The following is an 11882-nucleotide window of genomic DNA, read 5'->3' on the forward strand; positions in this document are numbered from 1 at the left end:
AAAAACGATGACATAGACGAACGAAAGAGGATATTCAACGAGGAAGAGTAAACGAAGGAATTCTCTATTCCAGATGTAAAGTAAGATGCATACCATCCATAGCCTGGTGGCTCCAGTGAATCTCATTTATTCAAACGACAAAAGGAGATCGATGATTATTCTGATCCGAGGATGTAGGTGATATCGTAACGGAGAAAGACAAATATTTTCTACTTCAGGGACTCGCGTGTTATGCTCTTCGTCTCTTGAAAAACTGTAGTCGCACAGATAAATATCCATGTGGTTCTTATATCTTCTGGCCAAGCCGAAGAAAAGAGCATGGGGTTACCGGTGCTTTCATCTATTAATTTCCGTTCGAAGATTGCTCTTGTTTTTCGAATCTCCAGGTTTTCCGAATCTCGCTTTTCATCCTATTATCAATATCTACTAGTGGGTGCCACTTCATTTTTGTCATTGAGAAACTATGACAAAATCATGTACGCCAGTGTACGAAAAAATGGACTGAATGTGTTTTACTCTCTTAATTTCACATGATTCAGTTCGAATCTCAATACAGTTAAGCAATTCCGTTGTTACGTGTAAATCTTAATAAACTTCGAAAATGTTTCGAACACTATATCTATGTAATTTTCTTATTCTGGATGGCTGTAGGTACTGAGTACATTGATAAAAAAATTATAAAAATATTGATTTTCTTTCTAAGACAGGGCAAACAAAAAAATATTTACACGAACACGCATGAGATTGTTTATTTTAGTTATGGAAGAATAATATTAACAGGTGTCCGAAATTCTGCATATATGAATAACAATAAGAAAAATGTAAGGAACACATTGTACAAAAAAAAAAAATAATAACTGTGTTGTACGATTTTAAAAATTATAAAGTTAATACTTACCAACAATGATAAAACTTCCAACTCCTAAGAAATATAAATAATACGATTACAAAATTGCTCATTTATTCTTTTTTATGTGAATTATTAACTTTTATTTTATTATATTTTCAAACATATTGTTTTCTTTTTTATCTACTTCCACACGCGCAATCACACCCTCGCGCACGCAATAAGCAACCGAAATCAATTCGTGCGCGTGAAACCGTGAGTAGCCTGTTATTAAGTGAAAAACCCATCGATCCTGCCATTTCTAATTGGTAATGGAAGTGCACCCTCAGTCTTTCTTGTCGGCCTACCCCTTGTGTGTTTCTCGTTCTCAGCACCCCAATCCCACGGCGCACGATTGATAGGTCTAATCGTTGCGTGCACTGTGGCTGCGTGAAAAATAGTGCGTGGCGCTACGTAATGTCGAGGGAAGTTGCAATTCCCAACGTGACCCCGAACCTTCCGAATCGGCAGAAAAGGAGGGTCAGACCGTAAGTGAAACTGCTACCTCTTACAATCGGCTCCTGGATATTTCATTGCTGCCTTGATGCTGAGCCAACGTATAACGTAAGCATAGTTTACGCCAAAAGTAGAAATACCAGCGTGGAACAATTTTCCAACCCTCCTGTACATACAAGATACACTTTGATACTATTTACACAGAATTCAACTAATTATTATACGTCCGTTACTCATGACAGACTCCTCGATCGAACGTTACGTAATATATTCATAAGGCCGGGACATTCGTCTTATGGGACACAAAAGCAGACAGAACATATTTCGAATCGTTTGATCATTCCGTCAGAGTTTTTTGTTCGACAAGTCTAATAATGATATCTTGTCACGTACAGCAGGTTACGACCAACCTGTAGTGTAGTAATGTACATTCCGTATGTCGTGATTACGATACTGATGTATCACTGTCGGTTAAAAGCCAGTGTAGGATTAGATGAAATGCAAGGCACTTGGCTTGTCTTATGCGAAGGCTTCGTTCAAAGACATTCCTGATTGTTTTTATTAACCAGATAGTAGAAAAAGGTATCTTAGACGGCATACATTTTTCCGTGTTATTGGCTATACCGTCTCAGACGCATTTTTCCTATAGTCGATCCGTGAGTTCAATATGTTTTTTTGACAGTTTCTAAACAATGCAATCCTTAGTAAATATCACGTGGGGTTCAATGGTACCACGGAAATGTAGGCTAAAATGGACAAATTTCAGTTCAAATTATTTTGCATGTGTAATTTGTAACAGAAATTATCTATAGAATCATGTGCGATTTAATAAGAATTACATTTTTTTTGGCAAACTGTTAAAAAAACATTAAACTCGTGGACAGACCTGGTGAACGTACTCGGGTATACAATGCATAATGATACCATACCGACACGTACTTACAATAGTATCGATCGCATGTACGTGATTATAATACCGATGTGCTTCGGTAACGAAAATCGACTGTAGAATTAACAGTAATTTAAAACACTCGTTGCTTCGAGTCACTTATCTCATAAAAGACCAGCTGCTGGAGAAATGTCCTGAATCATTCTTCCGTCCATCCACGTGTTGGTGAATACATTAAAATGAGTATGTGTTCCATATACACGTCACAATACGCTCTATTCGTAAAGAACACTCGTCTTAGTCGAATCTAAGCACGTTTAAGTGTTGCTCGAGTCAATGCATGTCTTTAACCTCAGCGTGGACCGGTATCTAAATAAATTTAAATTTCTCACATGCTGGATTTACGTAACTGGATATTGCCCAGACTAGTTTAAAAATTATTAAAAAAAATTTTTTTTCGCATATGATAACGCAGCACAGACGTAACGTGATCGTATTACTTGTAATGCTTACCAATGAAGAAATTTTACTCTTTCATTTTTCATTTTGTAAAAAAAATGTTTCGCACATTTAAAATTTGAATCCATAACGAACGATAGAAGTTGCATAAAAGTCTGACTATATAATGCGCTTATATTGTTTCGGATAAATGTATAGAGCAATGGTAGCGTATGTAGGTCCTTAAATAAAGTCTCTAACAAACCGCCGCACGTGTCGCAACCCTTGAACCGAGTTGAATGCTTAAAAATGCGTAACAGCATTAGAAGAGGGGTGAACGTGTGCCGAGAACGCGCGCATTTCATATTCCGAGTGCGTATGCATCCTGCATACGGGATTTGTCGCTCGCAAGCCTCTCAGACCGCTGTGCATCGTACACACGTATATTCACGTGGTTCTGACAAATGATCCGTGTGAGCGCGATTTTACGTTAACGCTAATCCACTTTAATGCTTTTACTTATACGAGAGAATTTTTAAAATTGCAATATGCATGTAACTACACCAACCGTACCGAGTCGCTGTACAATTTTGTTCTACACAAATTTTTATTCTTGCACGAAATTATTATTGCAATTGGTCATTTTTATTATTTCTTATTAGTCACGTGTATTCGCTGTCACGATTTTCAACGTTTGATCGTCATCGATAAAATGTACACTGTCACGGATCCAGGGTAAATCTACAGAGGAATACACGAATGCAAATTACGACGGAATCTCATTGAACCAAAATATATTCCTACGATTTAATATCAAACGGCATATTTGTTATAAAATTCACCTAACTGTACAATTACTGTGTATTTAATTGCTTTTCGACCCGTCATACCGTTCAATTCCATAAATGAGTTTGACGTAATAAAAATCCGAGTACGTTACAACGAACGATTATAATCCTAAATGAATGTCTGAAAAAGTTCCTAAACAACTGCAATAGGCTATATAAAAGTCACACAAAAAGAACTCTACTAACCCTTATTAGTGTTTCTAATGTTTTCTCTAACAACTGACATATAACTAGAACAATATCCTCGCTGAATATACATACGTATAGACAACGTCAATATCACCGGTGGACTTGGTAATTTTCCAAGAGCCATTGGCTCGAGGTGTTCGGATGACGAAAAGATGTGGAATCAAGCTGAGATTGAACTGGCAAATCGAAACAATTTACAAGCTGACCGGTTTCCTTGCAGACATACGTGTCGGTCGATTGTGTCCAAACATTCTTGGCAGTACGTACCAAGGGGTATAACTCTTATATTTGTATTTGGCCATATTACCTCATGTAGGCGTGCTACATGGGCGCCAGTTTTTGAAATGGGATGAGGCGTGTGCCCAACAAATGACCATTCTGTCGTAGGCATACAACTGGCCAGAAGGGTTCAAAGGGTGAATACATTACATCTAGAGAGGGTGATACGGTCTGGTTGAACCAGTCACCCTTGTATCTCTATAGGTTCCGAGGTTCTGGCAACGCCCATAGTTTCTCTCCCTCGTGCGCCACATGGGGAGAAATCGCGGTGAAGTCTATCACACGTGTACGTATATCTATATCTGCACATTATATGCGCGTGTTTACTTGCGACGAGGAAAACTTATAGATAAATGCATGAACATGTATTCCTAGAAAAATTTACATGGCTACCAACCTACGCGGTACCAATGGGGTAAACTTCGCTTGGGGTAAAGTTGCACCAAGGATGGAGAAACTTCGGCGATGGGGCTAGACGCTTGTCTATGTCGACGCACTAAGTGAATTGAGATCGATTAATAAAGTCTTACCCCTGTCACTATCACCCCTTTATACATTTAGAGAAAATGCACCCCTCTTGGATACAGGGACTCTCTTATTTCTCTCTTTAGGGAATGCAGGCTGCGAGATGCATATTGGGTACTGCGATTTTTCCGAATGGGGATTAAATGTGTTTATGTTGTTTTCGGAGAATGAGATTAGAATTAGGGGAATAAAAACCGGACGATAAACAGGAAAGGGAAGCCTATTTAAGATTTTGGTTATCGGTAATTAATATAATCTACCTGGTGCTGTTCGACTTTAATGTGAAGAGGGTGCTTTTTTTTAATTCGCATCCCCTATTTTTAGCAGTCAGAGAGTACATAGAGTTGTCTCTTCAGTTTTCTGATATTCTGCGTGACAATTTAACTACTTCACCATTTTCAATTAATTGTTATCGGAGTGATGAAATACTGCCAGTGACGTGACAAGAAGCATTCGATTCGTGACATTCGGTAAAACTGACATCTGTTAGCTTTAGATAAAGAATGTATGTTTTACACGAATATAACGCTTCGGGGATCGACGGGTGGGGTAGAGGGTGGGGTGGGTGCAAAACAAATCGAAAAATCGAACCTTTTATTCGAAAATAAAATATCTGTCAAAATAAATTTACCTTGAGTCACAATCGCATGAATCATGCAATCGTATTTTTTACATCCGCCATCGTATAAAAAAACAAGTTTTATGCGACTGCCAAATTAGAGCCGGAAATACTGGATACCTGCCAATGCTCCTGTTTCATCTATTTTCACAATTTTATATTTTTCATGTCAATTTGCAGTTACTAACCGAAATTTTCATACTGACTATCGTACCAGGCAGATACTTTTTTTTTGCAATGGCGTTCGTTTTAATCGCTTTCACGCAATCCATAAAATCGTGCCTAAAAAGAATAAAGGCTCAAGATAAACATACAGCCTGTGGATGTATCTGAGATTTTCTGCCTTTGAATACGTATTTACATACACTCAATTAAGCAAGTAATGTAACGCGTATTAATAATAAGTCACACGATGAAATTTGGTATTGTTCCTAAAGATAACTTACGGAATTCGTAATTATCTTTATAAAGAATAATATTTCAATGATGTCGTGTAATATGGAAAATTCTCGCAAACGGAGAAGCTAAACAATAGGGTGTTTAAGGTACGTAAAGTAAGGTGGAGCGCGGTTAATGTATATAGCTATACAGAGTATACGAATCTCCATAGGGGTTTAAAGTTTCTGAAATATCGTCCCAGAAATCACTTCGTATAACCAGAAGTAATTAAGCTTGTCCAGGTTCTATTGTACCGACTTCTGATATTACAAAGGAGACAGATAATTTCTACGGCTCCTGGGATTATTTCACTTTAATGGCCCTGAGAATATTTTCGTATCGTTCCAGACGTTATAATTCGATTTCACGATGCTTCCTTAAGCGGATATATTTATTTGCGTATAATACCATTTCTGTCGAAAGTACGAGCTAATATAATTGTAATATTATACATTTACAGTCGATTTTTCACCCGATTACCTTGCACATCCATTCAAGGAATCTTACACTTCCTGGAAAAAATACCAGCACGATCCTTTTTTACTAGGCAAACTTAACCGTCAATATGTAATTTTTCTAATAGCTGCCCCTTACCTGCCTACTCGTTATGCATGTAGTCGTGCAACACTGTACCATGCATAATGCGCTCGAGTCTTGCTTATCGGTCGTCTCCTTTGTCGAGAAAAAAATAAATCTACGTTTTAGTTTGTCAGAATGGAAAATGTGAGGTAAAAATATTTTCACGATGAAAATAAAATTTTTATATGACCCAGGATCTATGCCTGCAGTGTCTATACGTGCCTGCATGTACGTGACGTATAGATCTCATGTATACTGTCAAGTAGCAAACTGACGGTACGAGGACTAACCCTGGTTGATGAACTGGCTGGCACGTGACTATAATTTCGTAATTTTCACGTGAATAAAGGCCTGATTGGAAGCTTATGTATAATACGTGGCTACATTACATTCTATGTACGGCTGTGTTTGCAAGTGATCCTCCTCGTGCCCTGGGAGTCAGTCCCGGCCGTACCCTGTCCCCTGTGTAATTTAGTTATTTGACAAATTCGGTTGTTAACTATGCGGCTACGCGGTTGATGAACCTATTTTGTGGTGGAAACTCGAAACCGCGATTCCGCTTGTCCGTTGATCCTCCCACTTTTACCCTAGACGCATTTGCACTCGCACTTTGCTTCGCAATCTAATTCGTAACGTAACGGCAATTCTTTGGCCACACGCCGAGAAGATTACTCTTTTCTATATCCCGAAAAGAGGGATGACTTGAAAACGTGACCTCGTACATCAATGTCAAGGGCGTCAACGTTCGCGTAACCGTCGCTGCTGTCATTGGTAAATACAGTTGCGTACAATACTCTCTCTTTAATGCATGGGGACACTCCCTAACTTTCTCAAAAATGCTGATTGTGCACGAGTGGTGTAAAAATTTGTGAAATAACTTTTCACGGTTATGAGTTTTGTTATTTGGGTATATTTGACTAATGCTCGTATTAATGTTTAATGTAACACTGAATTATTAAGGGTAGTTGGTTATTTGGTATAGTGCTTGTGACATGGTCCCGGCGTAGTATTGAGAAATGATGATTCGTGGAAATATATTATGAAAAAAAAAAAAAAAAACTTTTTGTTTAATTCTATTTATTACTCAATATTTTTTTATTACATTTTTCGATGTACGCGATACGATGTCATTTATAGTTGATTTGTTGCGAAAAAGGCAAAATGTCATTTTGGGGTGCTTCGGGTGATTCGAGAATGTAGCATTTACTGGAAACTTGGCAATGGGGAAGAAAAGGTGTAAATCACTTTGGGCAAGGAATCGATTGGGTTTCAGGACTGATTGAGAAAATCACGACGATTTTTCTTTCTCCGTTCAATTTCAATTTAAATCGAATCATCCGAGGCGTAGTGCGCCGGCCTTTTAATATTCAAAGGACGACCCGAAGGGTGGCACTGGCTAATGAAGAGAGACTCGCAAATCGAGTTCTCAGAAGTCACGGCTCACTTTAAAACGGAACTTTAAACTCTGTGCGTGCGTATCTTCCATATTTCGATCAGGCTGCATTATTCATACCGATAATAGCCGATTCCAATTCTTTTGAGAACGTGCTGCGCGCGGTGATATCTCGCGGCACAATTGACGGGATGAGATCGCGATGAAAAATTATCGTACAACAAAATGGCAAGAATTACATTTAAAAACGTATGTATGTACATATATGTATACAGGGGCACCTAAAGGAACAACTAATTATCTCATTTCCCAAAAATGTTATCCACATGGGATATAAAGAATAATGTATCTTTATCACCTACTTATTTTACATATATGTATATAAAAAATAAAATCATTACATGAAATCCTTTATTTTCATCTATACCTATATTGATTTCCTTAAAAAAAAAAATACGATAAAAACAGTTTTGCAATATATCAAGCACAAACTTATGTGTTTATATATACATAATTAATAACGATTTATCGATCAATATCCTTCAACATTGAGAACTAAACTAGAAAATATTTTTTTTTGGCTAAAAAAGAAAAATTTACCTAATTTTCCATAAGTCGATTGATCTTCGGCGTTCTAACGAAGTTGAACGATGATTCGGTATTTTTGTTTCTTTCCTTTTTGCCAACCCAGGGCCCACGCAGTATCGATATGTTTTCCCAGATATTTGCACCGCATCTACGATCTATCACTCGTCTATATTCGTATTTGTAATATAGCATATATGTGGGGGAGGTGGTGCCCCAAAGGCAATGGGGAAACAGGACGCTTGTTTCCCACGTTGGACCACGAGCCTCGGGGCTACTCCATAGGGACATGGGGAGCACTTCACCATAGTTGCATACTCTCTATGGTTATACTGTATTCCTGTATTGCATTGTCTTCTAATTAACGCCCCCCTATGTGTACATGTACCATCGCGCAACGAAATTTCATGTTGAGTAACAATGGCGCTATCGACTCGCGTGCTCTCGACTTTTCAATCTTTTGCCAATAAATTGAGGAGACACTCATGAGATTAGTATGATGATTAATGCGAATGACTATGAACAACTTGTATCGTATGTATTTTTTAGTTTTTGAAGTTGGCTCGTTCCAATGAAACGTTTGTAATGCCTGTACGAGTCTGCTGCGATCGATAGATATAATCAATCATTTATCATTAATTTTAATGGCTATGGTAATTTTTACATTTTCCAAGAGACGCATGCGCGAATTATAATTTATTAATCGAATCAGCGAGATAACCTGAAAATTTCACGTTCATACATGGTTCATCGAAACGGTCCTGCGCGATCATCATGGATATCCGCCATATTCGATTTAACATTATGAATTTTACATTTCCAACTACAGATTCAAATTCAGTCATGTGAGTCTCATGAAAATCGAACTGATAGTTTCTGAACCGAACGGGGGTGTCTACTGCAGTGAATGGCTGTAAGGGGTTAAACTAGCGTTATTTTATTGAATACGCATACGTATCAAATATCCTATGTACTTTACATTGAAGACTAAGGATTATATCATGGATGCACATGTGTGATGCAAATGCAAATTGATCAAATTATATTATTCAAATTTAATGAAACTGTCTGGCTGCCACCCTTAATATAGAAGCTGATCAAAAAGCATTTCTTTAACGCACTCTGCTGTGTTTTCCATCGTTTGAAATTATTTTTCAAGTATACATCCTCCTAATGGGCATTTATTTTTCAACAAAAAGTTCAATCCTGTGTTGGAAAATAATCTATTATACATGAAGTTAAAAAAAAAAGTGTTACATTCAGCAATGCAAATATGTGACCGGAAACGACAGAAAAACGAAATTCCTTTTTACACTTTGGTTCGAAACACCGAGAGTTCACTGTTGAAGTATAAATGTGCACAGCCCCTATGATAAGGGTCCAAAAAAGATACAAAGCATTTTAATCATTCGTACCGTTGAAATAGTTTTTGTTTGGAAAAAAATGTAAATTAATCTTTTAAACCTTGCAAAAATCCTGTATTGACAGTGGCTTGGTCTGATCACGGCAACCAATTTTTTAATATTGGTAATTAACACTGCATCGATAAATTAAGTGGTTTGTTTTTCTCTGATGTTCGTTTTTCTCAAAAACTGTAGTTTGATTTCATGCAAAAAATTTTGTATACACTAGTACTACCTGTCTGCAGCCAAAGAATTTTTGCTCTATGAAAGCCCCGCTTATTCGCATACATCAAGATGTCAAATAATGAGCACTCTGGGTAACGATTGTATTCTAAAAATGTGATCTTAGACACCTTGACAATCTATATTGTAAATCTCAGAACAGTTATCTCACATTATACCAAAGCAAAACATCTCCATATCGATCCTGCTGTAATCTCAACTTTCCTCTTATTACGTGAAACTTATGAATTCACTTGTTAAATTATTATGCTAAAACATTTTCTTTTCTTTTAGAACTCCTGCGCTTTTCATTCCTATCTACGTATTAATACGTAATGTTCACTTATGCGATTACATATTCACGGATCATCTTCATAATTAAGATTGGATACTGTACATGACTAAATACGAACTTCGGTAGATCCAAGTTTAATATTTTATTTTCATGCAAATTATTCGTATTCCTTAGAATAGATGCACGTTACTTAGAAAGCCAAAGTTAGATACCGACACCCATATAATATTCTTAAGATAAATCACACTATTGTGTACAGACCACGTCGAAGTTATACTGTAATGATGAGACTGCGTAAATTGACAATGGGACTCGCGAAATGGCAAATGAAATTACTTAATATATTTTAAGTATTAAAAATGGTCAAATCCAATGTCACCAGGTATTGTCTTTCCAGGTTTTAAGATAGTCGAAAAAATTTCGGTCTTCGTGGAAAGGCGATTCAGTTCAGCTTGCGATTATTAGAACAGCCAAAAGTTAGTTACATTTAAGTGTACTGAAAAATAAAGTGCTTGGTATTTTCTCATTAGTAATAAAAAAAAAAAAAAAATTTCGACAGAGACGCAACCACTTTTATGACTGACTGTACTTGTAATTACTTAATCGATCGGCGACACTAAGCCGACAGCTTTATTAGACCCTTTTTCCTCGTATTTTCAATAATGAGAGTCTAAGTCTATAAATATATTAAGTGCAAATTGAATAAGGTAAACTTGCGATACGGCTAAAAATAACCGACAGCTAGCGCGTAGCCTAGTGGCACTCTCTCTGACGTATGAAATCTGGTATTATTATTAACTTGTTGAGCAATTAATAAAATATTTCGTAATTTCATTAAAAGATAGATTTTCATCCATTTTATAATATACTAATTTCTTTTGCAGGAAACAGTACTTTCATAAGTCTGCAACTCATTGTGTCTCCTCGCGATGAATTATTTCTCTTTAATTCTTTCTCTCGCATCAACTTCCGTCCGATCGCCGAGACTTTTCCTGAAGAGCCGTGAGCCGAGAAAGACTTCGTTAAAGTTCCCGCGAGGCAAATGAAATAGAATTAATAACGACCTGGTGTCAGAATCTGACGCACCTTATTCAGTAATTTAAGTAATAACTCGGGGTTGCCTATCTTGGATTAAACTTTTCTTAATACCCATAGACGTTCCGTGAATTCTCTTGCCATACGTAAAGAATAAATAAACAGTTACTTCGTTCAAGTAATCCGAGTGGAATTATACGTAATACTATTATAATTATTAATAATCGTATCACTGAGGCCATTGATTCGCAGTAATGAATTTTACTCGACTTTAATGTCGAATTCACTTTTTTTTTTAACTTGACTGATCAATACAAATTATACATTTATATATAAATTTTGGACAATTATTTTTAGCAGTATAATTATTTAACAATAAATTGTATGTCTCGATTATAATTGCCACATATTTTGTTCTAGTATCGATTTAAATAACTTTCTATCATGATAGAACTTGGTAAACAGAGCGGCGCCACAGTTGACTCTTTTACAATGGTGTTTGATGTTTTAAAGGAACAGAAAAAAAAACTATCAGTATGGTGGTTAACGCACGTCGAAGGCAGAACTATACTAAATATAGTTTATACAGCACACTGATGTCTGCTCGGATCAACGGTATTGCTTACGACTCAATTATATTTTAAGCCGCTGCCAAGAGTCCCTTTGAGGCCTGTCGGATGCTTACCATTTGGCATGGACGTGTCTTTGAATATCGTTTGAAATCGTCTCTTTCACCAACGCGAAAGGACTCGGTTGCGTTTGTACCGCGATGAAAAAAAAAAAAAAAAAAAAAAAAAATTTTT

General features: G+C 36.8%; 1 protein-coding gene across 2 annotated transcripts in view; it reads left to right on the forward strand.

The window, feature by feature from the left end:
- The window catches only part of LOC107263639, a gene marked incomplete at its 5' end in the record, with an annotated part of 118119 nt that overhangs the window by 84504 nt on the left and 21733 nt on the right, over positions 1 to 11882 (forward strand).

The sequence above is a fragment of the Cephus cinctus genome, unplaced genomic scaffold, assembly GCF_000341935.2.
Source record: "Cephus cinctus unplaced genomic scaffold, Ccin1 Ccin1_scaffold0160, whole genome shotgun sequence".
In the NCBI taxonomy this organism is placed as follows: Eukaryota; Metazoa; Arthropoda; class Insecta; order Hymenoptera; family Cephidae; genus Cephus; species Cephus cinctus.